Source organism: Micromesistius poutassou, assembly GCF_964030765.1.
Source record: "Micromesistius poutassou genome assembly, chromosome: 3".
NCBI classification, from domain to species: Eukaryota; Metazoa; Chordata; class Actinopteri; order Gadiformes; family Gadidae; genus Micromesistius; species Micromesistius poutassou.
In genome coordinates, this window is record NC_140273.1 from 10,814,371 (window position 1) to 10,825,163 (window position 10,793).

The following is a 10,793-nucleotide window of genomic DNA, read 5'->3' on the forward strand; positions in this document are numbered from 1 at the left end:
GGGGGAGGGGGTGAACGCGATTGTCAATGGGGGGGGGGGGGGGCGATTGCGCTTTCATCGGAACATACGGTGAACTGACTAGGGGTGGCACCTCCGCCACTGGCGAAAGGTCAGCATCACTCTCAAACTCTCGGATTGGAACATTCAGTGAGTTTAAAGCATTATTATGCTGCTATTCTGAGTGTTAGCTCCCTTAAAAAATCCCTCCTCCATCGTCATGATCAAGGAACTTCGGGGTCAGGCTACCATTCATGAATTCTCCGTTCCGATCGACTAGCTCGGTAATTATAGCAAGATAGACAGCCAGGGTTCATATAATCACCATGCACACTTTGCCAAGTCTGTGCCTTTCCCTTCCACGCAAGTACTGGGAAAAAACTAATACAGAGGGGGCTAAACAAGTGAAAAGAGGAAGGGAGGAAGGAGACAAGTGAACACAAGCAAATGGAGGAAACTAAAGAAAAAGCAGAATGAAGGGAGTAAGGATAGAAGAGAAATGGGGAAATAATGGGAGAGAGTGGGGTTGAAAAAAGAGGGCGCTATAGACAATTGAACAGAGGAAGGGAGAGAGAAAACAAAAGGGAAGAAGGAGACAAAGGAAGAAGGAGACAAGTGAAGCCAGGCGAAGGGAGGAAAGAAAAGCGGAGATATAGCGAGATTGTGTGCTATGTTTAATAATCCCACAGGGTTTGAGTCAGACTGCTCGGTTAACTGACGTGAATATACACACACGAAAGGATATCCTCAGGAAACACACACGCACACGCACACAACACATCTAACAATATACATACATATATAAAACTCAATAGAAAGATTTCCGGTTGGCCGACTTGCCGGATCACAGCTATAACTTCACTAATGTAACCAATTAGTTGTGTTGTTGTATTTCACAGGATTTAGTGGATCTCGTCTCTTCATCATGAAGACACATCGCTGCTGCTGTGGAACCCAATTTATTTTGAACCAACCTTCCTTGGTTACCAGAAAACTTTGCATAGCAACCTTAAAAGAAAGTGACAGAACGCAGATTGATGCGACTGCCAGCTTTGGGCAGAGTTTCTCTGACACTCAGATCATCATGACAGGACGGGAAATCACAAAGGGCGACACATCGTGTCTGTTTACCTGGGGTTGTTGTACACGTCTTGGCTTCTGGCTCTAATGCATTTTGCTCAGCAGTGCGCTGTCATGTGTAAGTACTCCTGCCACCCTGCATCAGAACCCACCCATAGTGCTTCTCCATAGCCGGAGGAGTTCACCAAATAATCAATGACTCCATCGAAAGCAATTGACCACCATGACCTTATTGGCACCGTTCGAAACAAGTAAAGATAAGGGACCATACGGTCAGAGGACTTTCCTCTCACGTTCTCTATCAGGCCCTCTTTGTTCTCATTGGTTTACAGCCAAGACCGCGCACGTAGGAGGGGAAGAAAGGAGGGGGAGCCGAACGGAGAACATCGTGTTTTCTGGGCTGGGCTGCACGACGATGGCCACGCTAAACACGGCCATATGCTGAAGTGTCTGGTTTATGGGCGGTTTGCAGCGTTCCCAATCTCTTTCTGCTTCAAATGAGGCTGAAGAGACGCTTAGAGGGTTGCTAATTAACGTGATGTGCCCCGCAGACTCTGTGTGCACAAGTGTGTGTGTGTGTGTGTGTGTGTGTGTGTGTGTGTGTGTGTGTGTGGGGGGGGGGCGGGGACCTCTGGAGCAGCCTGGCTGCCATGGTGAATCCTTGCATCACTGCAAACACCATGGCAGCAGCTCCAAGACATCCCACCTGTAACACAAGATGGAGGAGTGCACTCGTTAAGGAGAATGTATGCATGTGCGGATAAAATATTGTGTGGTTACAAGCCAAGGTGGGGGGGGGGGGGTCTGCAGACAGCTGTATTATTCTGAATAGCACTGGAACCACAATATATATTCAGAGACAGAGAGAGAGAGTGTGTGTGTATGTGTGTGTGTTTGGACCCCAGGTTTATACAGTGGAACTGGCAATCCTACCTTCATTATTTACCAAAGACTTAATTTGAATGTAACTCACACACCAGACTTATTATGTAATCAATACAGAGAGAGAGAGAGAGAGAGAGAGAGAGAGAGAGAGAGAGAGAGACAGAGAGACAGAGAGAGAGAGAGAGAGAGAGAGAGAGAGAGAGAGAGACAGAGAGACAGAGAGAGAGAGAGAGAGAGAGAGAGAGAGAGAGAGACCAAGGAGAAAGAAAGAGATGACCGCTGTGACCATGTCATCGACAAAGACGGTGAGGCGGAGCAGAACAACAAAACCTGAAACACAACAGAAAACATCCAAATCGTTTCGTAAGAAGTAATTATATGCAAACCACCCAGGCGTGTGTGCATGGTGGTACTGCCAGACTTCTTCATTGTGTTTGTTTTGTTGTGGATCTCTGCGTGGTTGAAAGGTGGGTCGGCTGGCTTGGTTCTGGTTCAGTGAGTGAGCGGATGTGTTGAATAGAGCTAGACTGGTTAATGGTGCATTTCTGGGACAAAATCTAATCTGATGTACTTTTGCTGTAGGGAGTGCTCAGAGTTACACTCTGAGCACAATATATAGTCAATAATACTTGTATACTGCCGCTTACTACCATTAACACTTTTATACTGTTACCACTACCATTAACACTTTCATATGGTTACATTTACCATTAACACTTTCATACCATTACTTGTACCAGTTTTGAGTACTTATTTACTACTATTGATACAGCTTACAAATGATTCAAACACACGATCAAAGTATCTAGTTCTTCACATTTTCAAAATAAGAATATGCAAAGAACTATAAAATATATAGTAAAAGAAAATGGAATGGGCAGGGTGACCAACGAGAACCCATCTCCATCCATCAGTTGGAGATTTATAGAGGAAGATAGACAAACAGAGAAGGGAAGTGTTTAAAAATATGAATTCAGCCAAACTGTGTGCTAGGTAATACAACATCCAGCCAACCACTGACTCATCAACACCAACAAAGCTAGTGTAACTGAAACCACACACACACATACAAACACACACAAACACACATACAAGCTGACCGTAGGGTCCGCTTGTATAATCAGCAGCAATGATGTTTACAGTCAAGATTAGCAACACTCTGTGTGTGTGTGTGTGTGTGTGTGTGTGTGTGTGTGTGTGTGTGTGTGTGTGTGTGTGTGTGTGTGTGTGTGTGTGCGCACATGATGCAAGTTGATGTCTCTATTTCATACTATTTAAGTGATGTAAACATAACTTGGATTTAGTCTTCCATTGAAAACTATAATAATGATGACGCATATATCAAAATGTCAGCATCTATTATATAAATTCAAGTTTGGTAGACTGAACTGAACTGCTATATGCTAATTATTTATGCAACGTTTCTAAATGTATCCCAGATGGTGATAGGCTCTGCCATGAGCGCTGATCGCTATCTCACCGTGTGAGTCACGGTCAAAGACTAGAAGTGCTGTATGACTAAATTAGGTTTGTGACAATAATAGCTTAGATGTGGCTAACCGTTAGAACTACACAACCACCTGCATGTTGGTTGAGAATCACAATTTAGGAGTTAATCATGTTTGTTTGGCAGTTCTGGGACATTGGTGGCTTGAATCACATTTATTATTTAAGAAACAAAACGAAAAACAAACATTAATCCTGGTCAGTTACAGGATAAGCATTTGTTTTTTGTTTGTTTTAAATAATGTACTGCAGTAAGAAAACAGCAACAAACCAAAAACCCAACACTGTGTGTATTATTCAGTAGGCCTGCCAGTGCATGTTAACGGTTCCAGAGGATTCACACAACTGTTCAGCATTCACAATGCAATTCACTGTAATGTATCCTTCCATTGGTTGCTTCTGTGAGATGTTATCATCTGAATATGCTGTCCTTAAAGAGAACTAGACAACAGGACATAAACACAGAAACAAATGTAGCCAGTGGTGCCCATTGCAGTGTAAATATATGTTGGTTGCCATCATCATCAAAGGGAAAATCTTAATCAAGTTATTAATTTTCTTGTTTATTAATGGATAGTTAATCGAATCAAGTTATTTATCTGTGTATTACATTGGAATGCAAACCAACTCAACTCCTTTGTGATTCATTGTCAATGAAGTTGACATTAAAGGAACATTCATCAACAGGGATGGTACACAACACCTCCATCCCTCCATGTTAAGCTTTCATCGAAAGTGTTCCTCGATCTATTCTAAAGCAACAGTGAACCACAATCCACACCTCTCACATTGCACCTCCTACATACTGGCTGCGTCGTTGCCCAGCCGTTCACAGGGAGGTAGCGTAGGGTTTGCAACCTTGCGTTGCAGAATGTCATGGAATGCATTTCAAGCTCCTCACACATCAATCACACCAAATCAAACGCCTGCACCAAAACACATGCAGTAGACCACACAATGCCCACTTTCTGAAACCAGTGTGTACAAGGTGTTATTACTTCTGCACAATGTAATCCACCACTACTCACAGCTGGATGATCACAAACACACACACACACACACACACACACACACACACACACACACACACACACATAGACTGTGATGTTGAGACCAGCCAATTCTCTCATGCAAGCCCACCATGGAACCATTTAATGTCAGGACGTTGACTGGATGTTGAATGAAACATAGACTCTGGTAAGAAATGGACCCCCCCACTGGGCTACATCTAATTATATTAATGTTAGGCTCTTTCTCATGTGTGAAATCGATTAACAAGTATGCCGATTTCTGTATGCCGAAGAACATGCTCTGGGCACGACTCTTTAGGGTGATAAATGTTCTGTGATGCAATCAGACCAGCCTTCAGCCCATCAGCAGATATTTCTTTCCTCTCTCCTGCAGTGTGTATTTCTTACTGCATGTTGCTCCTCACCTCAATTCACTGGCAGTACTGGCCCATAAAGAACCCAGACTCTCTCTCTCTCTGCCTGTGCTATCCTTTGTAGCTCTATCCCCCTTGTGTTCTGTCTCTCCCTTCTCCTCCTTTATTCTCGCCGGTTCTCGCAGCCCTCAGGGACCTGACGGGGAGTCCATACAGGAGAGTAATAATCTCGCCCCAGCTCAAATGTCAAGCACTCCTGCCTGTGTCTAGCCTCACACACACACACACACACACACACACACACACATGCACACACGTGCACTACGCGCTCACAAGAGCACAAACAAATACCAACACGTATCCTTAAAGACATTCACACATAATCGTATTCCCCTCCTTCCCTCTTATCCAATTCTCTCTCCATCGACACCCCCCACCTGCTCTTTTTTCACTTTTTCCATTCTGGGCCACTGCCTCATCTTGTCCTCCACCCCCTTGTCTTCTCTTTTCTAATTCTTTCTGCTGGCTCTCAAATCACTTTTCGCTACCTGTCCCTTCCTCTTCTCACCCCTCGCCAAAGCCTTTGAAAAAGGCATCACTTTCTTTTCTATCCTTGACATTTCAATGGACCAGACAAGGGCACACTTAGTTGTTCTGTAGCATCCCATTAACCCAGGAAACCTTGTAATCCCAATTCGGAGACGTTTGGGCTGCAAGTTGCAAGTTTCACACTTGCAACTTGGAATCTACAGGGCAACAGGGGCCAGGGTGAGCTTCATGCATGCAGGGTTCTGGTTCATTGCCCAAGGAAAAAGTCTGGTATGATGCAGCTTGTCAGAGCTACAGGAGGAATCCACAGCAGAATTGATGGGTAGATGCAGTGTGAGGTTGGAGTGGTGCAGTGTGGAGGCAGTGTGTGGTTGGAGTGGTGGCGTTGTTGGCGGCGTTGGTGGCATTGGTTCCCTGGAAAGAAGGTCCCTTTTCTCTATTTCTCCTCAAGGTTTCTCCCTTGATAACTAGAGGAAATTCTCCTTGACCTTCAGAGGGCTGAGGGTTGGGGGGGCAGGGGGGGCGTTGTATGATGTGGGGCCTTTGATGCCCTTTGAGACTGATGCTGTAATTCAGAGAGATTCAGGGAGAAAACTAAAATGGACTTCACTTCTTATATATTATGCTAACAGGATGCTTATGGGACAAAATCGTCTCCCAAATGATGTAGTCCATCACCAAAACTCAAAAAACTGTCAAGACCAAACTTTGCTGTGAAAACTGTAACACTTTAAAGCTGTTAATTTGTTAAAACTCAAAACCGACTCTTGCAAAAAGAAAAGAGATACCCACACTGTGATTGCATGCTTTGGTTTTTCCTCAACCCCCCCCCCCCCCCCCCCCTAATTTGCTTTGAATAAAAGTGTCTTCTGAATGAAAAATAACCTTTCCTCCTACTTGCCTCTGGGCAGGCATGATGCAGCAGGTGCGGGTAAATGTTAGCCACCCTGCTTCAGCAGCAGCCAGACATGCTGTGCCCTGTCGCCCAGTGGGCCAGGACTGGTCCTGCACATGTGCACCAGGACCCCTGCGGCCTGGCCATCTGGTGTCCGTGGCAACGCAAGGGCCAGGAAACCATTGTAAACTGAAGAAACAAACACACACACGCAACTTGGGGGTGGAGTGGAAAAAAGTGGAAATTAGTCTCTACAATTAGTCTCTACATGGCTGTTTAGTTCCACCCAACCATAATGCCCTCTTCCCCCACACAGAGAGATGGAAGATTGGATGCACCCGTTTCAGGAGCTCCAATTACTGCTTGGTGTTCACCTCAACAGAATACTGAAAACCCTATGGATGACTGTTTTAGTACTTTTTGTGGTGTGCGATGATAACACAGAGCTACTATATACAGTATATAGGCCTATAATATATATATATATATATATATATCAGTCAATGATGGGTGTCACAAATCTGTCTGTGTGTGCCAAGAGAGTGTGAAAGAAGACCAGAAAAAGTCTGGGCCATTAGCGATGCACATGGACAGTCAAGCCCACGGCGACGACTTCTACCCACATCCTAAGATCATCACCCTGTCACACAGACATTTTCAGTGATGTGCTGCGTCTGATACTGAATGTGTGCAATGACTGTATCTCCACTGTTTATGCCCATGTTGTCCCTCCAAGCCGTGGCAACCCGTTAAGTTGATCCTGTAGTCCTCTGCTGACCTCTGGTGGGAAAACGCTCTATTGTTAGTTATAACTATAGTTGTTATAACTATTGTTATTCTTTCTTTCTCTATTATTCTTTACAATTGTTGGGACGCTACTCCTTCCACAATTCTTCACCTAGAGACTCCATTCCACCAATTGTTCATATTAGCTACCATTTAAATGTTCCAAATATTTTTAACTTTAAAAAATATTCTACTTTAAAAATATTATTTTTATAATGGAAGTCAATGGGAGGACAATTCAATTACTATTACTTAGACCTCGCAACTTAGTCAATATTGAACATTTACAAAGTAAAAAATGAGCACACTTTAATCTTAAAATATATCTAAACTGATTTTTTCGATATTATTCATACTTACAACTGTTAATTCATACGAATCAACAGTTTGAAATTTGTCAATCTATTTTCAGTTTTCAACAACGTCAATGTTTAACATAGAAACCCAATGCTAAATTTAAATTGTTACAATATTTCTTGTTTTACTGGCGCTAAAATTATTAATCGATTGGAAATATGATTGTTTTATATCGGGCGTTTGTCTGTGGCGACCATAGATATATATAGAACACTAGATGTCTTACGGCAGAGTCTAAAACGTCATCACAGGCGGCCATCTTGTCACAGGCAAGCTTTCTGGTGGAATCTGTGGTATCTGAGGTAAGGTCAGTGATCTGCACAAGCTAATACTATAGGTACAAGGGAAATCTTGTACCTATTAGGGGTGTGAACGGTTACAAAAAATTGTAAACGGTTACACGACCCCTTTTTATTCGTGTACACGGTTAACTGTTTTTTTTTTGTTTTTTTTTTTAAGTGGACCGCAGTCGCGCTATACGACCAATGGAGGGTGCAGCCACTTTTCAGAAAGATTCCTCCACGTCACTGCCGCCACTCAAATGCCAGACATATACAATTATGATAAAGTAGGCTAGACTAAATAAGTCGCACAGAAAACCTGCCGTAGAATTTGTAAAAACAAATAGGCCTACAAGTATTTATTTTAGGCCTATATAGGCATACAACAAGGCTATGATAACAACTAACACGATGAGAATGAAATCTCTATTTTTAAGGGACGAGAAACAGGATTTTTCAATACCAGTTTATTATGCACTGATAATATCAACATGTCTAACGGAAACAACACACACACACACACACACACACACACACACACACACAAAATGGTGTGTGCCGGTAGTTGAATGATGCTGATTCTCTCAGCGTGTCTTCTTTTCGTTATCGTTGCATGGTCTGGAAAACAAATAATAAACTTTTAACTCGAGGTTGCGCGCATCCGCGGGTTTGGTGACAGAGCGGTTTCACAGCACAGCGCAGACAGCCCACCGTTGCTCTGTCAGCCGCTCAAACATTCCTTATATGGAATTCCATCGGGTCTTGCAGCACTGTATAAGTGCATGTTCTTTGACGGACATCTGCTTTTGCTTCACAGCGAGTGCTTGCGTAGCAGTTGTGCTGTGGTGAAAATGCGCAACCAGTTTGCTGCACACAAGGGCCACCATTTCAGCAATTAAGTTGGTGATTGAGTCGCTCCGTCCCTTCTCACACTTCTTGCTTGCAAAATGCCACATGGTTGTCTGTCGTGGCCCAGAACCGCTAGCACCGCCACCGACGTTAGCCCCATCCCCCTCCGTTTCAGACCACCTTGTCGGATGTTTCCAGCGCAGGTGATTGTTCATCGACCCTGTGCTGTTTAGTTCTTAAAAGCCAAATGTACACCGCACAGTGTACATTTCACTTGGTCTCCTTTCTCGTTTTTTTCAAAAAACTTCCACGCCGCACTTCGCTGTTTGGTGTCAGCTGCCATCGCAAGTCCAAAGTGAAACTTAAGTGTTACATGACGTAATGCCCGGTGGTCAATTACCCAACATTTATCACGTGCATTTCTTAGCGCATTAACGTTGTCAAAGTGGAACATTTGTAGCTTGTCTAAATAAATACTATGTGTTAATTTTGATTGATTTTTCCTAAACGGTTATGATTTACTAACCAGTTACACGTGTACACGTTCACACCCCTAGTACCTATTTTAGATTATTCTATTTTTTTAGAACATAACATAATTATTCATAAGTATGCAGTGTCATAACTGTGATGTAGGGATCTATTCCATCATCTATTCCATCAGTTATACTACAGGAGATCTATGTCTTGCGTATGTGTTATCTGTATCATTCCGCTGAGCCAAGCCGAGCTAAGTGCAAGTGCTGTATGTGTATTCTATGAAGTTCAGTAAACCAGTAAAATAAATATATCTTCCACGTTTTCATTAACTTCACAATAACTACATCTCTGACGTTTATAACAAACCAAACCGTTTGAAAATCGGTTGAAAATTTAGCAAGTTACGGTAATTTAAAAAGTACATGTACCACTACCAACACAATGTTATGGGTGAGCGAGCTGACTGTGGCAAGATGGCTGCCAGTGCGGACGTTCGACTCCATTGGCCAGCAGCGCGCATAGATATATATACTGACTAGATATCGCCTGCGCTGTTCAGTGGAACATATATGTCAATGCCGCCGCCATCTTGCCACGGCGTAACCACCCACCTGAATGAATGAATGTCGATGGGACAGAAGTCCTTTCCCAGTCAAAATCACTCTAAAATGCCTTTTTTTAAGGAAATCTTCAATTGGGTCGGGTCAAACGTGTGTTTGTGGTAATGCTAGTAAAAAATACTATCATTACACGTCTGACCTATGTCAGAAACCAACCCGCTTGAATATTGCCTTAAAATAAGGTGTTTTAGAGTGATTTAGGTGATTTAGACTGGGAAAGGACCTCTGCCCCATCGACGTTCATTCATTCAGGTGGGTGTTACCCCGCGGCAAGATGGCGGCATTGTTGACGCATGCTTAGAAGTCAAATGCGATATCTAGTCAGTATATAATAACTGAGCAGCACGGACGAGACATCTAGTGTTCCATATATATCTATGGTGGGGACCCCCGTTTATATGACGAGAGGCAAGGTGCTTCCTAGATATCCGGTGTACTTCCGGTAGAACCTAAATGCTAACATGCTTGATTGCTAACATGCATGATTGCAAGGAGTCCAAGTACAAGCCTTATCTTTTTGTGAGTTTATCTCTATTAATCATGATGACCCTCCCCTTCTACCCACACACACACACACACACACACACACAGTAACACTGATTTGATTTAACCATTTAAAACCTTATCAGAACAACTCAGCTATTCTATATTTTATCTATATAATGAGTTAATGTTTTCTCTTACTCATCCGCCCACTGAATATCTCTTAAACACCTCACTAACTTCTCCTGCCAGGTAGAGTCCTCTGTGTGTTGTGGTTTGTTGTGGTTCAGGGTTGTGTTTTGTTTTGGTGTATTGTGGCATTGCATTTAATATAGGTGACCTTTCACTCAACATCAAATGAATTGTTATGGCCACTGTTTGTACGTCTTGTTTTCCCTGTTGTCATTTGCAGGTGCCAAATGATGAACCACTTTGATTAAAATTCCGCCCCAACCAGCTCATCCGATTCACCCGACCTTATCACCTCAGCAGCCTGCTAGACATTTAAAAGCCAGACACCAATCTTTTTACCCAGTAGGCTTACTAGACATTTTCCAGTTCGTTTTTAGCTCCATTAACTTAGAAATGGTCCATTAGTACACAAATAACATTGCTTCCTCTCTTGATGAGTGTATATTTCG